Genomic DNA, 12447 nt, shown 5'->3' with positions numbered 1-12447 from the left:
CCCCCCTCAGCCTCTCAAAGTGCTAGGATTTCAGGCACAAGCCACCATGAGCCACCGCACCTGGCCTAATTTTTTTTCTTTTTGTAGACAGGGGGTCTTGCTATGTTGCCCAGGCTGGTCTTGAACTCCTGGCCTCAAGTGTTCCTCCTGCCTCAGCCTCCAAAAGTACTGGGATTACAGGTGTGAGCCACTATGCTTGTCTAGATTTTCTTTTATTTTGAAAAACTTTCCTTTTCTTTGGTAATATCATTTATTACTTTTATATTTTATTTTACCACAGCCCTGCCACATCCACTTTCTAATTTGATTGCCACATCTGAGAGCCCCAGCCTCGAGTACTTGGCGCCTGTTCACAGTAGGAACTAAGTAAGTATTCTTTAACCTAAATCTACAGCAACAAAATATTATATAAATTATGGTATAACTATGTAATATACTATTATGCAGCCATTAAAATGAGATATAAAAAAAGGGAAATTTTTCTCTTTTTTTTTTTTTTTTTTTGAGATGGAGTTTCGCTCTTGTTGCCCAGGTTGCAGTACAATGGCACGATCTCGGCTCACTGCAGCCTCCATCACCCAGGTTCAAGTGATTCTCCTGCCTCAGCCTCCCAAGTAGCTGGGATTACAGGCACCCGCTGCCACGCCTGGCTAATTTTTTGTATTTTTAGAAAAGACAGGGTTTCATCATGTTGGCCAGGCTGATCTTAAACTCCTGGCCTCAGGTGACCTGCCTGCCTGGGCCTCCCAAAGTGCTGGGATTACAGGCATGAGCCACCGTGCCCAGCCAGCTTTGTTCATTTTTAAATGTTGAGGTTGAGTCCAAGTTTTGCTACTAAGGTGCTGCGTGATCTTGGGAAATCCTTTTCCCTCTCTGAGCCCCATTTGAAACATGAGACTAACTGTACCTGTCCTACCTACTTCCCAGAGGTGCTGTGAGGACAGATGAAAAAGCACTATAAAAGCACTTTCAAAACCATAACCATTACATGTCAGTGATGGTTAAAGTTCTGACCAGGGCTTTTAACATACCAGAAGGTTTTGTCTTGCATACCTCTACAAGCGCAGCAGCCAGCCAGAGTCTAGTGAAGGCAGTGCCCAGAGAGTCTTGGCTCAATGGGACCAGCCTGTTGTCCCACAGAGAGTGCGTCGATTAACAGTTAACTACTGGGCATGTGATCTGTGCCAACCGGAGGGGTCAATTAATGAACAATTGCATAAAATGCTCTGCCCTCCTGAAGCCTACTTTTTTTTTTTTTTTTTTTGAGACAGAGTCTCACTCTGTCACCCAGGCTGGAGTGCAGTGGCACGATCTCAGCTCACTGCAACCTCTGCCCCCTGGGTTCAAGTGATTCTCCTGCAATTCTCTTGCCTCAGCCTCCCTAGTAGCTGGGATTACAGGTGTGTGCTACCACGCCCAGCTAATTTTTGTATTTTTAGTAGGGACAGGGTTTCGCCATGTTGGCCAGGCTGGTTTCGAACTCCTGACCTCAAGATCCACCCATCTTGGTCTCCCAAAGTGCTGGGATTACAGGCGTGAGCCACTGCGCTTGGCCCGAGCCTATGTTATTATGGAGGAGATCAACAAAATGACTAAAGTAAAAACATAGAATAAGGAAGTACATTAAATAAACTATACAGTAATCAGTGTTATAGAAACAACAAAAACCACAACAAAGGTAGGGAAGGAGGAGGTGGAAGGAAGCCATTCCTCATTGCCCTTGGCTGGGTTTTTCCTTCATCTCACCAGCCTCTCAACATCAGGGCACTCCACATCAAGTGTTGCCGATATGTCAGAGAATGACAACTGAAAACTCATCACTGGAATTAGCATCATGGAGGCATGCACGACCTTGACAACAATACTTTTAGTGGAATGGTGGGAACCAAGGCCTGATTAAAGTGGGTTTAAGGATAGGATGTGAGAATCTGAAGATTGCAAAGATAGATATTTTTGAGGAGTTTTGCTGTGGACAGCAGCAAATAAAGGAAGGGGTAGCGAATGGGGAAAGTGTAATCAGGCATTTGAATGCTGATGGGAACGATGATTCTCTCTCAGAACTTCCACTTACCATTAACAGCAGACTAGGGAATGTGAAACAGACCACCTACTGAGGACAGCCAGAAATGCTGGACAAATTATTAAAAAACATCTGCTGGCAGGCACTGCATACCTTCAAAGACACCGATGACTCACCAGGCTGGAAGAAATGATGGAAACCCAGGAATTGAGCTCAGTGTTCAGGTGGCTGTTACTGGAGAGGATGGGGGATGATCAGCACCAGTAACAGCCTCGTGGGGCTCAGGACACAGGGATTAGAGCCCAGGGGTCTGCCAAGAGAGCCCTGATGAACATCTCTTACTTTGGGTTAGGGTCCTAAAGAACTACATAGCCTAGGAATAAGGGTGAGCCATACACAGACATGCTCTCACAGGGACCACAGTTCAGCCTCAAGTAATTTCAGTTCCAGAAACTAGACTGAGGTTATCCTAGTTGCGAGTGTTCCCAGGTACCTGGGAGAAGCAAAAATAAATTCATTCTTTATAAGGAAACATCAAACTAGACTCTAGATTATTTCTTTTTTTTTTTTTTTTAGATGGAGTCTCGCTCTGTTGCCCAGGCTGGAGTGCAGTGGCGCGATCTTGGCTCACTGCAACCTCTGCCTCCTGGTTCAAGCGATTCTCCTGCCTCAGTCTCCCGAGTAGCTGGGATTACAGGAACCTGCCACCACACTCGGCTAATTTTTTGTATTTTTAGTAGAGACAGGGTTTCACTGTGTTAGCCAGGATGGTCTTGATCTCCTGATCTCGTGATCCACCTGCCTCAGCCTCCCAAAGTGCTGGGATTACAGATGTGAGCCACCGCGCCCGGCCACTCCAGATTATTTCTACAAGCATACTTGCAAATACAATGACCAACACATAATCAAAACCCACCAGACATATGTGGGGATAAGATGTGAAAGAAAACCAACAGAAACAACATACAAAAGAAACATATCTGTAAGTGAGGGAGCTGTAAATATTTAAGTTATCCAAAATAGACTTTAAAGTAACTGTGATAACATTCAAGAGGTTAAAAAAGGAAATTTGGAATTTTGGCAAAGAGTTTTGAATGATCAAAAAGGGATCAAATGGAAAGTACAGAATTAAAAAACATAATCAGGAAAGAGTAAACAGAATAACGCATGGAGAGACAAAAGAATACAAAATATAGTAGAGTACATAAGAGACATAGACTATCTAATAAAAGATCTAGCATACACATATAAGTGGAGGATCAGAGGCAGAGTAGAAAAAGAATCAAATGGAAGCCACATGTGAAGAGTTAATGTCTGCAAACTTTCCAAAACTGATTTTTAAAAAACATTATAGGTCAGGCACAGTGGCTCATACCTGTAATCCCACCACTTTGGGAGGCCAAGGTGGGTGGATCACCTGAGGTCAGGAATTCCAGACTAGCCATGGCGAAACCCCATGTCTACTAAAAATAAAAAAATTAGCCGGGCGTGGTGGTGGGTGCCTATAATCCCAGCTAGTTGGGAGATGAAGGCAGGAGAATCGCTTGAACCAGCGGGGCGGAGGCTGCAGTGAGCCGAGATCACGCCACTTCACTCCAGCTTAGGCAAAAGAGTGAAACTCCATCTCCAAATAAATAAATAAATAAATAAAATTATTCTGCTGACTTAACATACCCCATAAGCCCTCCCTGACCCCACCACCAAAAAAACACATAGAAAAAAACAAAAACAAGAAAGCCCCAGAAATCCACACTTAGCACCTTGTAGGGGTTTTAAAACACAGCCCCCTAAATCACTGATATCCCTTGCACTGAGCAGTGGGAATTTGTACCTCTTTACCCTTTAATCTGGCGATGTAACTGCGTTACCAACAGAATATGGCAGAAGTGATGCTGTCCCAGCTTCCAGACCAATGCCTTAAGAGACTGGAAGTTTCTATTTCTCTTCTCTTGGGGCCCAGCCATCACGCCTCAAGGAGGCTGAAGCAACCCATGGTGAGGACTCTTGGTCCTGGGCCCTGAGCCCTGAATGAACTCCCAGCCAACAGCCAGCACCAACTTGCCAGTTGCGAGTTACCTTATATGGTTCCATATAAAGTAGAGCTGAGGCTTTCCCACTGAGTTCTGCTCAAATTGCAGATTTATGGACTAAATAAATGATTCCTTTTATAAGCCACTGTGTTCTGGAGTAGTTTGTTACACAGCAATAACTGATAATGATACATATGTTGCACAATATGTATTGTATGTAACATAGCAATTGCTGATATATGTGCCATATTATACCTGTCGAAAATAAAATACAAGGAGGAAATATTTAAAATAGCAGAGGAAAAAAAGTTATCTTCAAAGGGCAACCATTAGAATGACAGCTGGCTTCTCAACAATGGTAGCCAGAGATAATGGAATGACTTCCTTAAAGAGCTAAAAAGAAAATAAATGCTGGCCAGGCACGGTGGCTCATGCCTATAATCCCAGCACTTTGGGAGGCCAAGGCAGGCAAATCACTTGAGCTCAGGAGTTTTGAGATCAGCCTGGGCAACACGGTGAAACCCCGTCTCTACTAAAAATACAAAAATTAGTCAGGTGTAGTGGTGCATGCCTGTAGCTCCAGCTACTCAGGAGGCTGAGGGAGGAGAATCACTTGAACCTGGGAGGCAGAGATTGTGCCACCGTACTCTAGCCTGGGCCACAGAGCAAGACTCTGTCTCTAAATAAATAAATAAATAAATGCCAATGAGAATTCTGTACTTAGCACACAAAACAAAATGAAAACAAAAACAAAACCTTCAAGAATAAAGTTAAAATTAAAACATTTCCCTAGTCAAACAAAAAACCCAGAGACTTTGTCATTAGCAGGCCTACACAAAAGGAAATACAAAAGCTTTTTCTTTCCTTGTTTTTTTTTTTTTTTTTGGAGACAAGGTCTCACACCTGTTACCCAGGCTGGAGTGCAGTGAGTGGTGCAATCACTGCTCACTGCAGCCTCAACCTCCCAGGTTTAAGTAATCCTTCCACCTCAGCCTCCCGAGTAGCTGGGACTACAGGCGTGCACCACCACACCTGGCTAATTTTTTGTATTTTCAGTAGAGACAGGGTTTTGCCACGTAGCCCAGGCTGGTCTGGAAATCCTGGGCGCAAGCGATCCTCCTGCCTCAGCTTTCCAAAGTGCTGGGATTACAGACGTGAGCCATCGTGCTGGGCCAAAAGCTTTCTTTTCATGTGGAATGAACACGATCCTAGATGGATGCTTAAAGAGGTATGAAAGAATGAAGCACCATGGCAAGTTAAATATGTGGGGGGATCTAAATAAGTATTGATGGTATAGCATCTTGTTGGGTTTAAAATAAAAACTAAATAAAACAACAGCACACGGCATCGAAGCCTGGAAGGGAATATATAGCTAAAGGATTCTAAGACCAACTTATTGTTCTGGAAGATACTAATGGACCTTGAGTAAGGCAAAGATATATCTTGTAATCTCTAAGGTTCTGTCAAGATGTGCAAAAGGTTGCAGACTTTGCCCCGCTTGCTGTTGTCGAAGTTTTGCTCCAGAAGAAGATACAATCTTGATTATGCTGAAAAGTAAACAAACTTACCCTGTGCTCTACAAGGAGACCCTAACTCTATTTTTCAAGGCTGTTTGCTGTATAAACATCCTTTGAAGGTAGCCTGGAACAAAGGTAGTGCTATAATTTGGATGTCTGCCCCCCAAACCTCATGTTAAATTTTGACCCCAATGTTGGAGGTGGGGGGCTAATGGGAGGTGTTTGGGTCATAGGGGTGGATCCCTCATGAATGAATTAGTGCCCTCCCAGTGGTGTGGGGGTGAGTGAGTTTTCACTGTATTAGTTCCTGTAAGAACTGGTTGTTAAAAAGAGCCTGGCGCTTTTTTTTTCCTTTGAGACAGAGTTTCGCTCTTGTCGCCCAGGTGACCTCGGCTCACTGCAACCTCCGCCTCCTGGATTCAAGCAATTCTCCTGCCTCAGCCTCCCGAGTAGCTGGGATTACAGGCATGCACCACCATGCCCAGCTAATTTTTTTGTATTTTTTTAGTAGACACAGGGTTTCTCCATGTTGGTCAGGCTGGTCTCAAACTCCTGACCTCAGGTGATCCACCCGCCTTGGCCTCCCAAAGTGCTGGGATTACAGGTATGAGCCACCGTGCCCAGCCCAGGCCTGGCACTTTTTAACAACCGGTTGACAACTTCTTTTCTCTTCCTCACTTCCTTTCTTGCCATGTGATGCTGGTAAGATGCTGGCACCATGTTTCTTGTACGGCCTGAGGAGCCACAAGACAAATAAAACCTCTTTTCTATGTATAATACTCAGACTTAGGTATTCCTTTATAGCAACACTAAACAGACAAAAACAGGTAGTCAATGTCTCCACTAGCAGGATGTATAGAAACATGAGAGTTACTACTAAAAAGTGTATAACTTCCAAGCTATGAGAGAGAAAAAACAGAATCATATGAAAACGCTCAATCACAAATTGCAAAAGCATTATGCTAAGTGAAAAAGTCAGACTCATAAGACTACATGCTATATGATTAAAAGCGGCAGTGATGGAAAGCACATAGGTATAGGAAGATGTCCTCCTGCAGAGAAAAAAAAAAAAAGGAAGCACATAGGTGTTTGCCCAGGGGTGGGATGGGTGCCATGGACTAGAAAGGAGCGTGAAGGAAATTTGGGGAATAACAGAAATGTCTTATATCTTGATTGTGGTGGTGGTTACATAAGGGTGTTCTGTTATCAAATGAAGGTGGAGGCAAAGCAAGATGGCCAAATAGGGCCGGGCGCGGTGGCTCATGCCTGTAATCCCGGCACTTTGGAAGGCCGAGGTGCGTCGATCATCTGAGGTCAGGAGTTTGAGACCAGCCTGGCCAACATGGAGAATCCCTGTCCCTACTAAAAATACAAAAATTAGCCAGGCACGTGGCCGCCGCCCCATCTGGCAAGTGAGGAGCGCCTCTCTCTGGCCGCCGCCCTGTCTGGGAAGTAAGGAGCGTCTCTGCCGGGCCCTCGCCCTGTCTGGGAAGTGAGGAGCACCTCTCCTGGCCGCCGTGCAACCTTCCAAGTATGAAGCGACAGCCTTGTGTGTAATCTTTCTGCCTTCCCCAAGTTTGCATTTTCGACATTAAAGTTTACTTTTTAATAAAAAAAAAAAAATTAGCCAGGCATGGTGGCGGGTGCCTGTAATCCCAGCTACTGGGGAGGCTGAGGCTAGAGAATTGCTTGAACCCAGGAGGCAGAGGTTGCAGTGAGCCAAGATCACGCCATTGCACTCCAGCCTGGGTGAAAGAGCAAAACTTCATCTCAAAAAAAAAGATGCCCAAATAGAAACCTCCACCAATTGTCCTCCCTGGAGGAACACCAAATTGAACAACTATACAAACAAAAAAGTACCTTCATAAAAAGCAAAAATCAGCCTAGGTACCAGCTCAGTTACAGTGCGGTAGAGCACCAAGAGGGCTCTTGGGGTCCCAGATTCTAAGTGTTGGCTGTGGGATGGCATTTCTGGACCTTCCCTGGGTCAGAGGGGAGCCCACTACCCTAAAGGGAGAGTCCCAGGCCTGGCAGCATTCACCACAAGTTGATTCAAGAGCCCTTAGGCCCTGAATGAACATCGGCGGTGGCCAGGCAGCACTTGCCACAGGGCTTGGGCAGTGATGGCCATGGAGAGAGACTTCTCTGCTTGTGGAAAGGGGAGGGAAGAATAGGAAGGACTTTGCCTTATGGCTTGGGTATCAGCCAGGCTGTAACAGAATAGAGCACTGGGGAGATTACTAAGGTTTCTGACTGCAGGCCCTGCCTCCCAGATGGCATCTAAGGACCTTCCCAGGATGGGGGTGGGGGAAACTTGAAGGGTGGCTGCCTTGAAGGGAAGAACATAATCTCACTGGCTTCACCACCTGCTGACTGTAGAGCCCTAGTGCCTTAAGCAAACATAGGCAGTAGCCAGGCAGTGGTGACTGTAGGCCTTGAGTGAGACCCAGTGCTGTGCCGGCTTCAGGTCTGAGCCAGCATAGTCCTAGTGATAGTGGCCACAGAGGTGCCTGTGTCACCCCTCTCCTAGCTCCAGGCAGCCCAGCACAGAGAGAGGGACTCCATTTTTAGGGGAGAAAGTAAGGGAAGAGAACAAGAGCCTCTGCCTGGTAATCCAGAGAATTCTTCCAGATCTTATCCAAGACCACCCAAGTGGTACTTTTACGAGTCTGCAAGAGCCATAGTATTAGTAGGCTTGGGGTGCTCCCTAATACAGATATGGCTGCAGTGACCAGAAACTTAGATCACAATACCCAAGTCCTTTTATTACCTGGAAAGTCTCCCTAAGAAGAACAGGTACAAACAAGCCCAGACTGCAAAGACTACAATAAATACCTAACTTCAATGCCCAGATACTGACGAACATCACAAGCATCAAGACCATACAGGAAAACATGACCTCACCAAATGAACTAAATAAGGTACCAGTGGCCAATTCTGGAGAGACAGAGATATGTGACCTCTCAGACAGAGAATTCAAAATAGCTGTTTTGAGGGAACTCAGTGAAATTCAAGATAACACAGAGAAGGAATTCAGAATCCTAACAGACAAACTTAGCAAAGAGATTGAAATAATTTAAAAGAATCAAGCAGGCTGGGCACGGTGGCTCACGCCTGTAATCCCAGCACTTTGGGAGGCCAAGGCAGGCAGATCATGAGGTCAGGAGATCGAGACCATCCTGGCTAACATGGTGAAATCCCATCTCTACTAAAAATACAAAAAATTAGCCGGGCATGGTGGCAGGCGCCTGTAATCCCAGCTACTCGGGAGGCTGAGGCAGGAGAATGGCGTGAACCTGGGAGGTGGAGCTTGCAGTGAGTCGAGATCACACCACTGCACTCCAGCCTGGGCGACAGAGCAAGACTCTGTCTCAAAAAAAAAAAAAGAATCAAGCAGAAATTCTGGAGTTGAAAAATGCAGTTCACATACTGCTAAATGCTAAAGGGAGTTTTTCAATCTGAAAGAAAAGGACACTAATGAGCAATAAGAAATCACTTGAAAGTACAGAACTTAATGGTAATAGCAAGTACACAGAAACATATAGAATATTATAACACTGTCGTATGTAGACCACTCATATCTTGAGTAGAAAGACTAAAAGAGGAAACAATCAAAAATAATAACTACAACTTCTCAAGACATAAACAGTACAATAAGTTAAAAAGTGGAGGGACAAAGTTAAAATGTAGAGTTTTTATTAGTTTTCTCTTTGCTTGTTTATCTGTTTATGCAATCAGTGTTAAGATGTCATCAGTTTAAAATATTAGGTTATAAGATATTATTTGCAAGCCTCATGTTAACCTCAAATCAAAAAACATACAGCAGATACACAAAAAAAATAAAAAGCAAGAAATTAAAACATACCACCAGAGAAAATCACCTTCACTAAAAGGAAAACAGGAAGGAAAGAAAGAAAGATCACAAAGCAACAAGAAAACAATTAATAAAATGACAGGAGTAAGTCCTTACTTGTCAATAATAACATTGAACATAAATGGACTAAACTCTCCAATCAAAAGACAGAGAATGGCAGAATGGATAGAAAAACAAGACCCAGTGATCTGTTGCCTACATGAAACACACTTCACCTATAAAGACACACAGACTGAAAATAAAGGGATGGAGAAAGATATTCCATGCAAATGGAAACCAAACAAGAGCAGGAATAGCTATGCTTCTATCAGGCAAAACAGACTTCAAGACAAAAAATATAAAAAGAGACAAAGAAGGTCATTATATAAAAGGGTCAATTCAGCAAGATAATGTAACAATTTTAAATACATATTCACCTAACACTGGAACACCCAGATATATAAAGGAAGTATTCTTTGAGCTAAAGAGAGATAGACCTCAATACAATAATAGCTGGAGACTTCAATACTCCACTTTCAGCATTAGACAGATCATCCAGACAGAAAATCAACAAAGAAACACCAGCCTTAGTCTGCAGCATAGATCAGATGAACCTATTAGATATTTACAGAACATTTCATCCAACAGCTGCAGAATACACATTCTTCTCCTCAGCATATGGATCATTCTCAAGGATAGACCACATGGTAGGCCACAAAACAAGTCTTAAATTATTATTATTATTTTTTTTTTTTTTTTTGAGACAGAGTCTCGCTCTGTTGCCCAGGCTGGAGTGCAGTGGCGGGATCTCGGCTCACTACCAGCTCCACCTCCCGGGTTCACTCCATTCTCCTGCCTCAGCCTCCCGAATAGCTGGGACTACAGGCACCTGCCACCATGCCCGGATAATTTTTTGTATTTTTAGTAGAGACGGGGTTTCACTGTGTTAGCCAGGATGGTCTTGATCTCCTGACCTTGTGATCTGCCCGCCTCGGCCTCCCAAAGCACTGGGATTACAAGCATGAGCCACTTCTCCCAGCCAAATTACTTTTTAAATTTGAAATCATATCAAATATCTTCTGTGATCACAATGGAATAAAACTACAAATTAAAAACAAGGTATTTTGCAAACCATACAAACACATGGAAATTAAATAATATGCTCCTGAATGGTCAATGAAGAAATTAAGATGGAAATTTAAAAATGTCCTGAAACAAATGATAATGGAAACACAACATACCAAAGCTATGAGATACAGGGAAAGAAGTACTAAGAGGAAAGTTTATAGCTATAAGCGCCTACATCAAGTAAGTAGAAAAACTTCAAAATAATCTAATGATGTCTCTTAAAGAACTAGAAAAGTAAGAGCAAACCAAACCCAAAATTAGTAGAAGAAAAGAAATAATAAAGATCATAGCAGAAATAAATGAAATTGAAATGATACAAAAGATCAACAAAATAAAGTTTTTTGAAAAGATAAAATCAACAAACCTTTAGCTAGACTAACAAAAAAAGAGAGAAAACCCAAATAAAAAAATCAGAAATGAAAAAAGAGATATTACAACCAATATTACAGAAATTCAAAGGATTATTAGAGGTTACTATGAACAATTATATGCCAATAAATTGAAAACCCTAGAAGAAATGGATAAATTCCTAGGCATACACAACCTACCAAGATGGAACCGTGAAGAAATCCAAAACCTAAATAGACCAATAACAACTAATGAGATCAAAGCAGTAATGAAAAGTCTCCCAGCAAAGAAAAGCCTGGGACCCAATGGCTTCACTGCTTAATTTTACCAAACATTTAAAGAAAAACTAATACCAACCCTACTCAAACTGTTATGAAAAACAGAGGAGAGAAAACTTCCAAACTCATTCTCTGAGGCCAGTATTGCCCTAACACCAAAACCAGACAAAGACATATAAAAAAAGAAAACTACAGGCCAGTATCCCTGATGGATATTGACACAAAACTCCTCAACAAAATACTAGCAAATCAAATTCAACAACACATTAAAAAGGTCATCCAGGGCCAGGCACAGTGGCTCACACCTGTAATCCCAGCACTTTGGGAGGCAGGGGCAGGTGGATCACCTGAGGTCAGGTGTCAAGACCAGCCTGGCCAACATGATGAAACCCCGTCTCTACTAAAAATATAAAAACTAGCTGGGTGTGGTGATGGGCGTCTGTAATCCCAGCTACTTGGAAGGCTGAGACAAGAGAATCACTTGAACCCAGGAGGCGGAGGTTGCAATGAGCTGAGATTGCACCACTGCACTCCAAGCTGGGCGACAGAGCGAGACCCCATCTCAAAAATAAATATATAAATAGGAAGGCAAGTAAATACAGGCTACTCTGTCATGGCCAGAAGTAGAAGTTCATCCTACAAGTTTGATAGGTAGTATTTCCATCATCATTGGGTCAAGATATTTTCTTTCTTTTTTCTTTTTCTTTTTCTTTCTTTTTTTTTTTTTTTTTTTTTGAGATGGAGTTCCACTCATGTTGCCCAGGCTGCAGAGCAGTGGTGCAATCTTGGCTCACTGCAACCTCTGCCTCTCAGGTTCAAGTGATTCTCCTGCCTCAGCCTCCCAAGTAGCTGTGACCACAGGTGCCCACCACCACGCCCGGCTAATTTTTTGTATTTTTAGTAGAGACAGGGTTTCTCCATGTTGGCCAGGCTGGTCTCGAACTCCTAACCTCAGGTGATCCACCCACCTTGGCCTCCCAAAGTGCTGGGATTACAGGCATGAGCCACTGCACCCAGCTGGGTCAAGATATTTTCTAAATTTCACTGTGACTTCTTTTTTGAACGATAGATAATTTACATATATCTTGCTTAAAATTCAAACATATGGGCTCATTTATAGTTACATTTTTGCTATTGATTTCTAGCTTAATTGCACTGTAGTTGGAGAACACAGTCTAAATCTTTTCAGGTATCTGAAATTTGTTCATATTTGCTTTATGGCCAGCATAGGTCAGTGTCTATAATTTTTATATAGGTGTGCTTGAAAAGAATG

At 43.1% G+C, this 12447-nt stretch overlaps 1 protein-coding gene across 1 annotated transcript in view; it reads right to left on the bottom strand.

The window, feature by feature from the left end:
- PLA2G6 (phospholipase A2 group VI) overlaps positions 1–12447 on the bottom strand; it is a 68632-nt gene that overhangs the window by 32737 nt on the left and 23448 nt on the right. The window lies entirely within an intron of this gene.

The sequence above is a fragment of the Hylobates moloch genome, unplaced genomic scaffold (assembly GCF_009828535.3).
Source record: "Hylobates moloch isolate HMO894 unplaced genomic scaffold, HMol_V3 SCAFFOLD_19, whole genome shotgun sequence".
In the NCBI taxonomy this organism is placed as follows: domain Eukaryota; kingdom Metazoa; phylum Chordata; class Mammalia; order Primates; family Hylobatidae; genus Hylobates; species Hylobates moloch.
The sequence above is the reverse complement of the archived record's forward strand: the minus strand, read 5'-3'. Positions and strand labels throughout refer to the sequence as shown.